The sequence below is a fragment of the Triturus cristatus genome, chromosome 3_2, assembly GCF_964204655.1.
Source record: "Triturus cristatus chromosome 3_2, aTriCri1.1, whole genome shotgun sequence".
NCBI lineage: Eukaryota > Metazoa > Chordata > Amphibia > Caudata > Salamandridae > Triturus > Triturus cristatus.
The window spans coordinates 948,937,366-948,954,066 of NC_140584.1; the positions used below are offsets into that span (position 1 = coordinate 948,937,366).

The following is a 16,701-nucleotide window of genomic DNA, read 5'->3' on the forward strand; positions in this document are numbered from 1 at the left end:
TAAACCCTCAGCTACAGGGTCAAGTGTCGATGAGAAGTACGCAATAGGCCTTCTCAATTGTCCATGTTTCTGGATTAACACTGAAAGTGCACATCCATTTCTCTCACTGCAGTACAGTTCAAACTCTTTTTCATAGTCTGGCATACCCAGAGCTGGAGCTTCACACATTTTTGTTTTAAGCTCTTCAAATGCTGCCAATTGTTCTGCATCTAGATCCAATGGATCTGTCATGTCACTTTTTGTCAATTTAATCAATGGCTTTGCTATCAGGGAAAAATTAATTATCCACTGACGACAATATCCCACCATACCCAGGAACATTCTCACTTCTCTCTGGGTTTTTGGAGCTTTCATTTCTCTGATTATTTTGATCCTGTCAGTAGTCACTTTTCTCAGACCTTTCTCAATATTATGTCCAAGATAATGCACCTCTTTCTTGCAAAATTGTAATTTGGCTGGGGATACCTTTAACCCTCCATCTGCCAGATGATTCAGTAAAGCTATGGTATCCACTTCACAAGCTTCACGTGTCTTTGATGCCACCAGTAGGTCATCAATGTATTGTACTAGCACTGAGCTTTCAGGCATGATCAGACTTTCCAACGACCTTTTCAATAACTGATTGAATATCGAAGGACTCTCCGTATACCCCTGTGGGATACGACACCATGCTAAAATACGCTGGCCAAACCTAAATGCAAAAATTGGCTGGCTGTCATGATGCAATGGAATTGAAAAGAATGCATGACACAAATCAATCACTGTATACCACTCAGCATCATGTGGAATTTGATACAGAATCACCGATGGATTCGGCACGATAGGACAACATGCCACCACAATCTGATTAACCTTTCTCAGGTCCTGCACGATCCTGAACTTGCCATTAGGCTTTTTCAGTCCCATTATCGGCGAATTACACGGGCTACTCAATAGTTCTTTCAGGACTCCTTGCTGAATCATTTTCTCAATTATAGGAGTTATCCCTTCAATTATCTCTGGTGTCATTTTGTACTGAGGAATGTTAGGATATGCAATTCCCTCTTTCACTGCAATTTTCACTGGATCTACATTATTCATCAATCCCACATCCTCTCCTGTAAAATCCCAAACTGCTCTTTTCACTGTGTTTCTCAGCACTTGAGGCAGATCCTCCGGATTGAACACTGGAAATGTACCAATTAATTCACTTTCTCTATTTTCTAAAGTCATCCGGTAGAAAACATCATCATCTGGTGTCTCAAAAGCTATTCCATCTGGTGTACAGAAAATTGTGCAGTTCATCTTGCATAATAAATCCCTACCTAACAGGTTCACTGGGCTTGTGTCACAGACAATAAATCTGTGCATGTCTGAAAATTTCCCTATCTGTACTTTCACTGGTTCAGTAAGACGTGTTCTGATTTGTGTATTGGCTACACCAACTACTTGGATTGCTTCATCCGAGAGAGGAAGATTTCTAACATCTGTTGACCTGACAGTTGATCTTGTCGCACCTGTGTCTACTAAAAAAGTAACACCTTCTTCATTTATTTTCCCATCCACAAATGGTCCTGCCTGGTCTATTTCTAGAGTTGCACCAAGTATGCACTCCTCTTCCTCTCCTCGACACCGTCAATAATCACCTTCAGACTCACTCCCTTCACTCTTTAACAAGTACTGTTGTACCTTGTTAGTACGTCTTGGTTTGTTTACCTGCTCATCATTGAAGAATCCTGACTGTACTTTTGTACCCCTCTATTCTGCGGTAAAGGTGGTTTTGGCTCTTGACTCTGCTGCTGTCTCACAACTTTCTGCTGTTGTTGCTGTTGCTGCTGGTTATTCCCTTCATTCTGCACCTGTTGATTTAAGGATTTACCCTCATTTAATGGTGGATTAGGACATTCCGACCTCCAATGTCCCAGTTGGCCACAGTTGTGACACGGGAACTTTTGCTTTGCTTCCTCAAGACTTCCTCTTCCTTTACCTGCAAATCTTGGTCTATTTCCTGGATTATTTGCCTGTTCCACCAACTGTGCTTCCTGTCTTTCTGCAACTTTCACCTGTGCCCACATTGCTTTTTCCTTCAGCTTTCTTTGTTTTGCTTCAATTTCATCACTGAAATATTTTGCATGTCTCAGAATCTCATCTACTTTCTTACTCTGCCAATCCACTGTGTGTTCACGAATTCTCTCACTAATTTCAGGTCTAAGACCATATACAAATCTGTATACAAAATGACTCAAATCTTTGTCACCCAGATGTTCATCTCCACTGAATTGTTTAAAAGCCAGTATCAGCCTTTCGTAAAAAGCATGAACTGATTCTTTTGCTTCCTGTTGTGTTCGATCTATCTTAACCCAGTCTGTCTCTTTTGGAGGAACTTTACTCTTCAGGTATACCATCACCTGATCGTACTTCCTCATTACTTCCGGATCTGGTGCCCCTGTTCTTGGATCTCTTGGATATTCCTCACTAGGCCAACTCACAACTATTTTACACTCAGTCCACAAGTCTGCTGGAACAATTATATCAAACAGACTATTCAGGTCAACCCACAGCACTTTTGACAATTTCACAAACCTGTCTACCTGCCTATACCACTCGACGGGCTTTTCTCTCAATCGAGGGAAATCATTCGTAAATGATAAAATATCCTGTCTGGTCCATGGAACGTGTACATATCCTCCTCCAGGTATTTCTCTCATGGGAAACTGCTCCACTGGTTTCTCTTTTTCTCTCACTGGAAATGCTGAGTAAGTTGTTCTATCTTCACATTCATCCCTTTTTCTTATACCACCTATCCTTCCACTTTTCCACATCACCCCATCTACGCAATAATGCCACCATTTCTTTAATTTGTCCTGTTCTACCAGAATTATTCAAATTCTCTATGTCCTTCTCTGTGAAATCCATCCTGTACGTTTTCTGTAAAGCCTTTACGTTATCAATGTCAACACCTTGCTCATTTGCTATCGCTCTCAGTCTATCATGTGTATTTCTTGCCCTCCATGTTATGCTCTTGCACATGAACAATAATTCACCATCATGATGACTTTTCAGGATTTCTGTCGGAACTGTTCCTGCACAAGCTCTTCTAATTCTATACGTAATTTAACCACATCAACAACTTGTGAATCTTTATCCTTTTTCTGAAGAACCTTCATCCAGTCATTTAGGTCATCAACTGTTATTTCCGCAGTTTTTCTTGCTGAAACTATTTTTTTCTGCGGTTCTAAAATTGGCATCCCTAAACTACTAGAATCACTAATATCCATGAATTCATTACCTGTGTCATGTCTTGTTTGTCTCAGGTCATTTCTCCCTGTTTTTTTACCTGAATCTCCTGAAGGACCAGCTGAATTATTTGCAACATATGGAACTACCAGCCCATTTTCACCTGCTCTCTGTCCGTCAAGTATAGGAATTACCGGACCTATAGTAACAGGCACTGTAACAGCTTCCATATTCATCGTTAACTCTCTAATTTTCTCAGTCAGTTCTGTTGTCGTCTTCGCTAATTGTCTGGCATTTCTGGCATTTTCCTCTCTGAAAGAACTATTATTTCTTGATTCAGGTGTCATTTTTTCTTTCTCAACTGTATCTCTTATCGGAGAAACAACTGGTGTACTTTCTTCCGATTCTGATCTATACGGAGGTGGTCTCTTGTACATCATATCATTCAAGACCTCATCTTCATACTCTCCATATCTTCTCTTATCTGTCTCAGAAACCCTTTCTTCTGAAGGAGCCGAAGCTTCAACTGTTCTCATAGGATATAATCCTTCTGACATGGTAGCATCTCGCCATCTTTTCATTCGATCCTGATGTGTCTCACGATCATGTCTCCTCCCAAACATATACCTGTAGTACCCTCCAGACCTTTGCTTTTCTCGGTCATGTACTTCCTCTTCCCATTCCACTAAAGCCTCAAACTGTGTAGGTCTCGGCTTCGGATCTAAGCATAACATCTTTTCCCGTAAATTTCTCAACACGGCCAGATTAAATGAACCATGTTCTGGGAATGCTAAAACACCATCTTCTTTAGTATACCTGACCCAATTCTGCAACCATATACAGGTATGTAATCCATATTTCGCAACCATGAAGGATGCAGGTGTCTTCGCTGGAGGTAGCAACTCACCCTCTCTTGTCTTAACCTCTTTATCCTTGCTAAACCACTTCTTAACCTTTCCAAAGAAGGTTTTCTTCTTTTTCTCTTCTTGGTAATACATTTTAACGCTTACCAAACTCTCTACTCTTTCCGTATGGAGCGTCTACGTTACTAAACAGTTCTTCCAATCCCTGCGCGACTCACACTAACGCACCAATCTTAGCGCGAACCCTATTCTGAGTCACTATCCAATCAGTGCGCGAACCTTTTGATGTCAGTAACCGCTGCAGTCTCTGTCTCCTGTCTCCTGTCTTTGTCACTCGTCTACCCCTCCTTTACAAAAACTCTCAGACTTCGTGTGTCAAAATTTCTACAAATCTATTAGTTACAACATGAAAACATCTCCATTGTCTGCTTCGCTAACCACAGAATAGTAAAAAAGAGAGTCTATTTCTCAAGAGTCAACAACTTTACATACATCTCATAACTGTTTCCTCTAGGACGTATCCAAAAGAGTCTTACAATCAATAAATGTATATGCATTCACGCACATTCATACGAGAAAAATATAGTACATACACACAGAATCCTGCTTCTCGAGAACAGCACAACCTGTCTCTGTACAGAATTATAACTCACAACAACTAAGCAGCTTACCTCTGCCCAATTCTGCTAACAAGCTCAGAGAATACCTACTACTCCTCCCGCAATAAGCTTTAACGGCAATCCTTACGGATCCCTGGGACTTAAGACCAGAGTTTCACAGATAACCTTTACTATGATTCACACTCCTTATATACTAGAAATGTCTAATAGTAACATACAACAATGTCACCGATTCCGAACCCAGACAATGTGAACGCGCAACTTCTATTGTTACACGTAATTCCTTACAATCCCGTCTTTCCCGAGAGCAGCATATACACCTTCCTCTGCCCTACTACGGAACTGCTTCCAGCTTCCAAATTCCAGAAGCACTACATATAACTCAACATTATGACTCCAACATATAATATTAGTACATATACCAACAACATCAATAAGCCAATATACAAGCAATCTTATCTTATCTTGATCAAGACAACCATCTAAACCATCCTCTGCTACCAGAGAAATTGATACAGATCAGGGTACCTAAAATATGCCCACTACCACGGATAGAGTAATCACACAGTTACACGCACATATATTCATCATACGCTAGGGCCCATTTCGCTAACATACACTCAAATACTCTACCAGCAGCAAACCTGTGGGAAGAAAACTTCTAAAACACCCTGCATCTATATCTAGGCGATAGGACCAGTTTAGTGGTTATCTAACATAATATAAACAATCTATAAACAATGATCAGAAATACTCAATAATTGACAAGGAAAGAAATATTCAACACCATGTTTAAAAGTTATATTGCTTTATCTGAAATTAGTCAAAGTAGATCCGAATAAATCATTTCTCATAGTTACCTATTCTAACTAAGTGTCAGAACGGGTCAGGACCAGTCTCTCAGTAAAGTCTTTCAGGACCAGGTCCTCAGCATCAGTCCTCAGCAACGCAAGTTCACGCGGCAAAGGCGACGGAAAAGAGTGGGGTAGAGCCCTCCCTAAGCTAGCAATTTTATAATGCAAAATACAATGAAAACACACATGAATTCGACAAGTAAAACTGTATCACTGAGCAGAATGAGAAGGAAGGGATGTAACTTTGCAACATCTTGAAATCTCCGCTCAGGAAAAGTCCTAATACATAAACCACGGAACAGGAACCAAGAATTTGAAACTATTAAAGTATCCATCTTGTTCACTTCCCTCGGCAAACCGGCTTTAGCACAATGTTCTTTCAGAAGCCCTTTGTTCACCAAGGACAACTCATTTCTTTTGGAGATCCTCCAAACTTGCTGATGTCCTCCCGGAAATTTCCATATAAGGACTACGGTCAGTTGTCTGTAACCGAATTCCAGCAGGGGTCTCCCTTGTCACATCACAGATTTCGCCTGTACCAGAGCTCAGCCAGGCTTCAAATTATTCTCAGTTATTTTCATGAAGGCCTCCATAGGCCACAATAGACCATCTTTAATTAAAGAGACAAAATAAAGATTACTACATCATAATGATTAAACAGTGTTAACCCCACTAACACCCTTATGTGTATGCATTTATCTAGCTTTGCGACATATAGAGCATTAATTCAGACAGCGTTTTGTGCTCAAAATAAATAGCACACAGCAACATTTAAACATGAAAACTTGCACGTTATTGTGAATACATAAACAGCACACGCATGCTGACCCTCGTGTAACCTTCTCTTGTGTTAGGACAAACAGGTTGATTAGTGAAACACACTTGCACAAAACTAATAATTAGTTGTTAATTATTAATAATTAATAAAACGCATAGACATGCCAGAGCTTCAAAAACCCCAGAATTTTCTAACAAAAAACTCTGCTCCAGCACTCTCATACTCCCATTCATGTGTTGCATTCCGCAGTGTAGCACTGGTTTGAAAAGGTTTTCCAGGGACGCTTTTGATTTCCCCACCGTCTGTGGTTAAGGTAACGACAAATAGTGGAAACTTTAGATAGTCAACGGAAAACACAGACAAACAATCACTCCTTCAAGTACTACTACTGTCCACAAATATGTAAATCTGATTAGCAAGCTCTCCTCATTTCCACAAACAATCTAACATATGTCTTTGTCCATGTAAGTTGTCAAAGGTTGACCACTTCCTAGACAGGGTATCATTTACTTATTTAAAATCATACATAACCCTTCTAGCCCTTGGTAATATAATAACACTCCGCATCTGTGCAGTTGATTGTGGTTCAAATGGACTACATATTCGCTTGGCCTTCTTACACTCACATACAACATAACCGCTACAGATCATGTCTAACACCCAATAGTCTATCGGTCCACAACAAAATAACCACCTATCACCAAATGAACAGGCTTCGAATAATTGAAGAGATCTGCCACATGCCAATAGCCACTGGGGGACTCCAATCTATCTCACTACTCTGGGACTCTAATCTAGTCCACTACTGCTTGCACAAATTAATTTCATGCTACAACTGTTTATTGACATCTTTATATTGTAATAAAAAGTCCATCTCACAAGAGCTCCTGACCATCTCTCCCTCCGAGTCTATGCCTTCTCAGGACCATAATCCTAATAAAAAAATCTCAAAATGGGCAACTCTGTACGATAACCTATTTAGTGGACTGTGACCAAAAGAAACACCACGAAGGGACCTGCAGAGCTTATTAAAGCTGCCAGCTTATAGAGAATCATAAACTGTGTGCCTGTCTCTCATACTCCCTTATCCATTGCACTGATAATCGCGGTGTCCAATAACTCCATTACCGCATTGCACACAGTGAGGGAATGCTTCCCACTTCGGTTCAAATCAAAGACAACACCCTTCTAGCCACATACCCTACATGGTGTAGCATGCTACTCCATATAGGCAAGCAAGCACCTTAGTGACCCAGATTGGGGTAATAAGTGCTATAGGAACAATACTATGCATTACAACTGTTCAGTGAGATGTTTATGCCACAGTATGTGACGATCCATAATTCCGTGTTGAAATGTACAAGACAAGTGCTTCCTAAACTCTTTTGAATCGCAACCCAATATTTAGAGCAACAAACCTTCACGACCCACTTAGCTTTAAGCAGGAGGCTGATGATTATTTTAATGTAACTAATGCATTGTGCGGTATTGCACTGTCATTTACAGGCAGCACATTTTTGATTGAAATGGCCATACATTTTGCACATATATACAGTTTTACTGATAAAACTAAACTTTATGCAAATAATGATGTGTGGGATTAGAGTTTCAGTTAATATGTATTATTTGTGCTTCACCAAGTAAAGATTTACAGGTATTTAGATGTTATGTGTTAAAAAAAATGGTATCCTACAGCCTTTCTTTTCACACTCTTCAGCAAGATTGTCGCATAATTCAGTTAACTGTTCTTTTCTGACTGCAAAGCCAGAGCAGTTAGTAAACACCAAAAAATAAGCAGAAATTTGTCAGAAGACATAGCTTGACATTTGACCTTTGTCTGTGAAGCGCAGGAAACGTGACACGGTAACTACACAATTTAAAGGTATCTTTGTGTATAGCTCGCTTTTCGGTACCCACAAAAACCTGGCTCAGGACCCACCAGTGGGTTGCGACCCACAGTTTGGGAAACACCGTTCTAGTCGCAATTAGTAACCTTTTTAAATTACCTATTGAACTTCATGGAGGGCCCTTAGTAAATTTCCATCAAAACACATTTGGAATCTTGGGTCCCTGCTCTGTGACCCATTTTAAACAACTAAGAAAACCTTTTTCTTTTTGGTGGGGTGGATTTTTGTTCCCGCTCAAAGTAATGGAACTGGTACTATAATGAAGGGAAAGAGCTAGTAAGAGAGAAGAATCTTAACATATTCTGGCTGTACACAATAGTGTTTTTGGTGTGTTTTTTTGCTGTTTATAATGCTGTAGTGAGCATTTGTGCAAGTTTGATATGCTACTTTTTATGTAAATCCGTGCTTGGCATGAAGTTAGATTTTCTGTAATACACCATTCCCAATGCTTAACGGGCTGGGAGCATAAATTGAATGCCCTTCATAGCCTTTAATCAGTAATTATTTCAAAGTGCTGCTTCTTTTGCATGGGATGTGTTTTTCCCCATATCATTAAACACTCATTATATACAAAAAGCAATGTATGGAGTGTTTGAATTCATGTCAGCCACAGGTCATTACTCAGGGCTGCATCCCAGTCCTTTACGCATTTGCCCACCGTGCCACCTCTGATTAGACCCGGCCAGATTCAAATCAGCCTTGGTCTGCTCCAGTAGGAACAATTCAGCTTGACCTGCCAAGGCACGTCCTCTTTTAACTGGAGCAAAAGGAACACATGATGTACGGAATGCTGAACAATGCAAAGATTCACCCCCAGTCACAAAGATCTGGGTTTAATCCATCGTTCTTTTGCTCACCACACCACCCCAGTTTGGACCCAGCCATATGGTAATCTGTCTTGACCCTGTTCCTCATGGGAACAGTCCAGTCTGAACTGCCTTGCCAGATCCTCCCTGTTCTGGAAACAAGCATCCTGAGACTGTTTTCGGGGCATCACCCCTCATCAGCCAGGCTAGCTTGAATCCAGTGGCGCGGTGAGCACGCGACCCACGTCTGGGCATACCCTTCCCACTTAGGGCGACTTAAGCAAAAGGAACAAGTGATGGACCAAATGCTGAACAACTTATTTGCATATGGCTGGGTCCAATCTGGGGTGGCACAGTGAGCAAAAGAACAACTGTTTAAACCCAGATCTCTTGACTGGGTGTGAGTGGTTGAAAAGTTTCAGCACTCCATCAATCCTCTTGTTGTGTTTTCAGTGTTTGCCCTAAATGGCCAAGGGTATGCCTAGCCGTGGGTCCCTTGCTCACTGTGCCACTGGATTCAAGCTAGCTTGGCTGATGAGGGGTGAATCTCCGAAACTATTCCCAGGATGCTTGTTTCCGGTCCAGGGAGGAGCAGGCCTGGCAGTTCGGGCTCGACTGTTCCCATGAGGAATAGGGTCAAGACTGATTTGCATATGGCTGGGTCCATCCTGGGTTGGCGTAGTGAGCAAACGATTGATGAATTAAACCTAGATCTCTTGACTGGGTGTGTGTGGCTGATACTTTTCAGCACTCCTTCCATCATCTTGTTGTGTTTCTTCTTTTAACTAGAACACCAACCACCCAAGACCTGTTTCAGCTTATTTGGGCCTCTTTAGTTGGGTGCAGCTTTGTTTAAGTGGCACAGTGAGTACAGAACTCATGTCCAGGCTTCACGTCACACTGAGGGCATTTCCTCAGGGGGAAGAATGGTTATTGGTCTTCGGCAGCTTGACATAGAGGTGGGACGAGTATACATAAAAAACAAAACCCTCTTTTTGTAAGGATTCCTCTGTAGGGATTAGCGTCCTCTCTTTGGAGGATCAGCCTGCTGCTCCAGTATTCTTTTATCTGCTGATCAGCTTAAGTTGCTTATCAAAGCTACGACTGAAGTTGCTTTAAGCAGGAGATTCCCTGTAACAGAAGTTCCTATGCATGAGATTTGTGCTGCTCTGGTGCCAGGTTCTGTGTTGCCTGCTAATTCCTGGGGTGCTTACGTCGATGATGACTGCCATGTAGTGTCTCTTCTAACAGTGGTTCCAGAGTGGGTGATTCCTCTTGGCCCTCCTCACTCGAGGTGGCCAACAAGGTCTCATGTTCAGGTAGCCAGAGTAAGACTGATGGCATGGAGGCTGAATGCTTAAGTCTGATTTGTGTTGGGTTATCCGCTAAGGTGGCAGATGCTCTTCAGCTGTCATAGAAACCATCCACCATTAAGTCCTACTGTCCGGACTGGAGGAAATGTTTTACTTTGTAAGGGTCTGATGAGTTTTTCTCGTGACCTGTGATCCTTTTATCCATTTTAGATTGTCTACTCGAATGGTTCCAATTAGGTTTAGCTCCTTCATTCCTTCAATCTCACTTTGTTCTAATTAGAGTATTCTGGGGTCTTTGGGGGTGGCCTTTCTACTATGAAAGACAATGCTTCCCGGCTTTTGCAGAGTTTTGATTTGGTGAGATTGAGGGTCAGACATATTGTCCCTTAATGAGCTATTCCCTTTGTTGTACATGGACAGCAGGGTGAACCCTTTGAGTCCTCAAAGGAGGTAGCAATGATGTTTCTTACATCTAACATATATATTTTTTTATTGATCACTACTGCAAAATGGTTGGAGGCATTAGGAGCTCTCATTTGTAAATCGCCCTATTTGAGGTTTGTTAGCAGTGAAGGTTCTGAGAACATTTTTTAAGCCTAAAGGTTTGTCTAAGTTTCACACCTCTCAGGACATTATGCTTACACTGTTATGGTATGGGGTCCTTCAGAAAGACTGATTTGTTTCCTTTGGCCTGGGGATGAAACAAGCAGTGCTACTTGGTGGATTCGTCCAGCTGCTGGTCTTCTACTGGGGCCCATCTTCCATTTTCTATTTAGAGCCAGTCCTGTATAAGTGTGGTGGCTTCTTGATCAGAATGTAATGGGATTGCCTTTATTGATATTTACAGTGTAGGTAGATGGGCTATGCCTAATACTTTCATTTCACATTATTGTTTTGAATGTGTCTGCAGCTAAGGTTGGTGAAGCTGTTCTGAGTGTTGCAGTTAAAGATTGTGGCTGATCATTTTTATTGGCATGTTGATTCACAAGTCTGTGTGCGATGTACCCTGTCAGGCATCTGCTCGATACTCGCTACATTCCTATAAGTTTTTACTGTAACAAGGATGATTGGGCAAGAGGGTTACTTGCTGGTGATCTTCATTACACTGCATCCTTCTCTTTCTTTCAAACCTTCCCTCCTGCCCTTGGGTATCTGTATGCAGAGACTCTGATATTAGTTTGACCCTGTTTGATCTCCAGTTGTCCGTGCCATCTACAGGGAAATTAAAGTAGTTACCAGCTACAAGACTAGCTCTTAAGTGTGAGCAGCTTCTATAGTGGCATGTGGCCCTGCACCTGCACACTACTGTTGCACCTGTGCCACAGCTGCCACTGAGAACAAACGGCTGGCACTTTTTCTTGTGCTCCGATCTGCAAAGTCCATTGGTTTTAATACTGGGGGGGAAAACTGATACTGTTTGCAAATGTGGGGCAGAGAGAACACTCACCACTGTCTACTTTGTTAGGCTACTCTGTGCTTTCAGATCCAGTTTCACTCATGGAACAGAAAGGGTTATAATGTTCTGAAGAAAGGGAATTCCTCAGTCTGCTGATGGAGAGTAAGAGAGTGGGAAGGGGAACAGAAAAATTGCCAGAAGAATAATGGACAGACGGTAAACAAGAGCCCCCCCCACCCCCCCGCCCCCCTTCCTCAGGCTCCTTTAATGACTCATTCAAGGTTGCATGACACCTGAATTCTCCCCTACTATTCCCGTCGTGAGACAAAATGCAACTCTGGTTGCGTATCTCAGATTTGAGCTGAACCCAGTGCAGCCACTTCATTAGTGCTTTCTCACACAGCTCTATTAATGTGCCACATGACCACCATCTGGTAGCTTTCAACACAAAACACCACCAATCACCACACAGATGTCCACTTTACATGCAACCACATATCGCCCATGGAAGAAACTCATTTTTAAATATTCAAAAACACAACTAACACCCAATACACGATCTAAACACAATAAATTCAGTTCCGAAATTCTATCAGTGACTCCAGGAAACTTTTGATATTCTAATACCGCTAAAAACATCAAAACATGACAATAGAAAATGAGCACTTGATGTAAAAAAGATAAAACTACAAATTGCAAAGCTGCAATGCACTTGGCTCAAAACAAATAACAATCGTGTAAAACATCACCTAAACAAACTTAGTAGAATATACAAGTCAACAATCTAAAATGCTGAAAAAAGGGTACTATTCAAACAGAATTAAAAACACTAAATGTGCATATAATTTTTTAAATAAAACTCTCACTGAATTTCGTAAACCTAGATGCACAGAAGGAACTCACCCAGTTTCTCAAGAATTTACTGTCAAACTGGCAGATCATTACACAACCAAAGCAGACATGGTAGACTCCTATTTCAAACAAAGGAACTCCACCAGCATCAACCCATTCCCAACAATCCCCTCCAAGAGTAGGCTAACCCAGCCTCTATATTCCTACAAACAATTATGAGGAAGTGAATTTATGGATCTTGTCAAAGCAAGCAGGCCAGCCGACTGCCCTTCTGACCCTTGTCCACCACAAATCATCAAGAACATTCTTTTAAATACCTCTGCTGCCACACCAGTCAGGACAATCATCAATAATTCTTTAACTACAGGGGTCTTTCCAGAAGCCTTAAAAAAGACATGCATATGCCCATTATTAAAGGAGACAAACCTGGACCAAGATGACCCAAACAACTACAGGCTGATTACAAATGGACCTTTCCTTGACAAACTAATGAACAAGTTACTTACCTTCGGTAACACTTTTTCTGGTGGATACAGTATCTGCCTGTGGATTCCTCACCTTGTGAATATCCCCTGCGCCAGCATTCCACAGATTTTTCTTCCCCAGCACTCCACGTCGACGACGTCACAATACATCGGCTCCGCTCGCGACTCCGTATGACGTCACCGGAGCCATAAGAGGCCCACGTCGGCGTGATGACGTCAGTTCCACCCATTTTTTCCATGCCTTCGAGGCGAACAGGTGAACCAACGTCAAACTCATCAAAGTATAGAGTATACCAACACATATACACAGTATACAAAGGAAAAGGATGCTAAATAAACAAGCATTTCCAACAAATGTACAAGCATTTCAAACAAGACCTATCTCATGGTATACAAAGGTGGACAACGGGGAGGCGGGTGGGCCAGTGAGGAATCCACAGGCAGATACTGTATCCACCAGAAAAAGCATTACCGAAGGTAAGTAACTTGCTCTTCTGATGGATACATCTGCCAGTGGATTGCTCACCTTGTGAATAGATTCCCACAGCAGTCCCCACCCCCGGAGGAGGGTGTCCACCTTCCTATACCAGAAAGTCTTGCAACACAGAGCGCGCGAAGTGGCCCTCCCTCCTCCTCTCGGAGTCCAAGCAATAATGCTTTGCGAAAGTATGGAGGGAGGCCCAAGTCGCGGCTTTACAAATATCTGCCACAGGAACACCCCGGGCCAAAGCAGATGTAGATGATTTCGCTCTGGTAGAATGAGCTCTAATGCCCTCAGGTGGAGTCTTACCAGCCAGGGCGTAGCAGATCTTGATGGCAAGGATGATCCATCTCGATAGTGTGCGCTTGTGCACCGCTCTACCCTTGGAATGACCAACATAGCCAATGAAGAGTTGATCATCTAGACGAAAGTCTTTAGTCCTGTCCAGAAAAAACTCACAGCCCTCTTCGGGTCCAGGCGATGGAGTCTTTCCTCCTCTTTGGAAGGATGTGGAGGAGGATAAAAAACAGGGAGAGTAATAGACTGCCCCAAATGGAACGGAGTAACAAATTTTGGCAGGAAGGCAGCCCTGGTCCTAAGAACCATCCTTTCAGCATGTAATGTAAGAAAAGGGGGTTTAGAACTAAGAGCTTGGAGCTCACTCACCCTCCTTGCCGAGGTTATGGCTACAAGAAAGACCACCTTAAAGGACAACAGCCTCAAAGGACAGCTATGTAGAGGCTCAAATGGGGACCCCATCAGAAAGGTTAAAACAAGATTAAGGTCCCACAGTGGCATTACAAAAGGAGTGGGAGGAAACATGTTTGTAAGGCCCTTGATAAACCTCAGAACAACCGGAGATTTAAACAGTGAAGGTTGATCCGGAAGGCAAAGAAAAGCCGATAAGGCCGAAAGATAGCCCTTGACTGTGCCACAGCACAGCCCTGCTGAGCCAAGGAAAGAGCAAACTGAAGTACATTAGACAGATGGGCCTTTAAAGGGTCAATGGACCTCTCTCCACACCATTTTACAAATTTAGACCACCTGTAGGAGTAAATGGACTTGGTGGAGTGTCGCCTGGCCGATAAAATAGCGTCCACCACATCAGGCGGGAGAGAGAAAGAACTCAGGTTGCCCCGTTCCATCTCCAGGCATGAAGGTGTAAGCTCTGGAGGTGGGGGTGTAGAACCTGCCCCTCCGACTGCGAGAGGACGTCTGCCCTCAGAGGGAGACGGAGCGGAGGGCACGAGGAGAGGTGGAGAAGATCTGTATACCACACCCTTCTTGGCCAATCCAGGGCGACCAATATGACTTGGGCCCGGTGTTGGCGAAACTTCCTCAGAACCCGAGGAATCAAGGGTATGGGAGGAAATGCGTAAAGCAGTTGTGAGCCCCAATGCAACTGAAACGTGCCCCCCCCCCCCCCCAACGCCCCCTGCATCGGAAACTGGAGACTGCAGAATGACGGGCAGTGCGTGTTCTTGTGGGTGGCAAACAGGTCCACCCGAGGTGTCCCCCACGTCCGAAAGACGTGACGAACCACCTCCGGATGGAGCCTCCACTCGTGGTCGGCAGAGAACTGCCGACTGAGACTGTCCGCACGAACGTTCAGCACCCCAGCCAGATGATTTGCCATCAGACAAATCCGATGGACCTGAGCCCAGGTCCACAGACGTAGGGCCTCTCTGCAGAGACAAAGAGACCCCACCCCTCCCTGTTTGTTTATATACCACATCGCGGTAGTGTTGTCCGTCAGGACTTGAACAGACTGACCGCGAAGGGAAGGGAGGAAGGCCTTGAGCGCCAAACGTATTGTCCGCAATTCCAGAAGGTTGATGTGAAGCAACCTTTCCTCTGGAGACCAAAGACCCTTGATCTCCAGATCCCCCAGATGAGCACCCCACTCTAAAGTGGAGGCATCCGTTATCACTGTGGCCACCGATGGAGGTAGATGAAAGGGCTTCCCTTGGGACAGGTTGCCCTCCACGCTCCACCAAGATAGATCCGCTGCAGCTTCTCTGGAGATCCTGATCGACTCCCTGAGATCTCGGTTGTGCTGATACCACTGCTTGCGGAGACACCACTGGAGCGCCCTCATATGTCAGCGTGCATGGCCGACCAACAGAATGCAGGAAGCGAACAGACCGAGCAGGCGAAGGACCTTCAGAACTGGAACAACCGCTCCATTGTGGAATAAAGGGACCATCTCCTGAATGTCGAGAATCCTTTGAGGAGGAGGGAATGCTCGACACACAGTAGTGTCCAGTACTGCCCCTATAAACAGGTTGCGTTGAGAGGGCACCAGGTGAGATTTGGGCACATTGATCGAAAAACCCAAGTCGAATAACAGCTGAGACGTTACCTGCAGATGATGCTGAACCATCACTGGGGACTCTGCCTTCAGAAGCCAGTCGTCCAGCTAGGGGAAAACTGGAATCCCCGACCTCCTGAGATGAGCAGCCACCACTGCCATCACCTTTGTGAAGACTCGAGATGCGGTAGTAAGACCAAACGGAAGGACCGCAAACTGGTAATGTTTCGACCCAACCGTAAAACGGAGATACTTCCTGTGCGACTTCAGGATTGGCACATGGAAGTATGCGTCCTGCAAGTCGAGCGACACCATCCAGTCTCCTTGCTGCAACGCTTGAAGAACCTGCGCAAGGGACAGCATCTTGAATTTCTCCTGTTTCAGGTAAAAGTTCAAGATTCTGAGGTCCAATATCGGACGCAATCTGCCGTCCTTCTTGGGAATCAGAAAATAACGGGAGTAGCATCACTGACCCCTTTCGTGCTCCGGAACCACCTCTATTGCACCCTTTTGGAGCAAAGCTAGAACCTCTTTCTGCAGGAGAAGCAGATGGTCCTCTGAGCAGTAACCTTGGCAAGGAGGGTAAGGGGGAGGAAACTCCCGAAAGGGAAGGGCGTACCCAGTCTCTACGAGGTTCAAAACCCAAAGGTCTGTCGTAACAGATTTCCAACCCCTCTCCCCCCCCCCCCCCCCACCGGGGGTCTTACATGATCCGGGATGGGGGATCTAGGGCTGCTTCCCTGAAGCCTCATTGGGAGCAGAGGAGGAGGAGGAGGAGGAAGAAGAGGGGTTGCGTCCAGAACCTCTCCGACCCCTTTG

General features: G+C 43.8%; 1 protein-coding gene across 1 annotated transcript in view; it reads left to right on the plus strand.

Annotated features, from left to right (window-relative positions):
• The window catches only part of MRM1 (mitochondrial rRNA methyltransferase 1), a 71,807-nt gene that overhangs the window by 10,981 nt on the left and 44,125 nt on the right, over positions 1–16,701 (plus strand). The gene's annotated exons all lie outside the window — the stretch shown is intronic.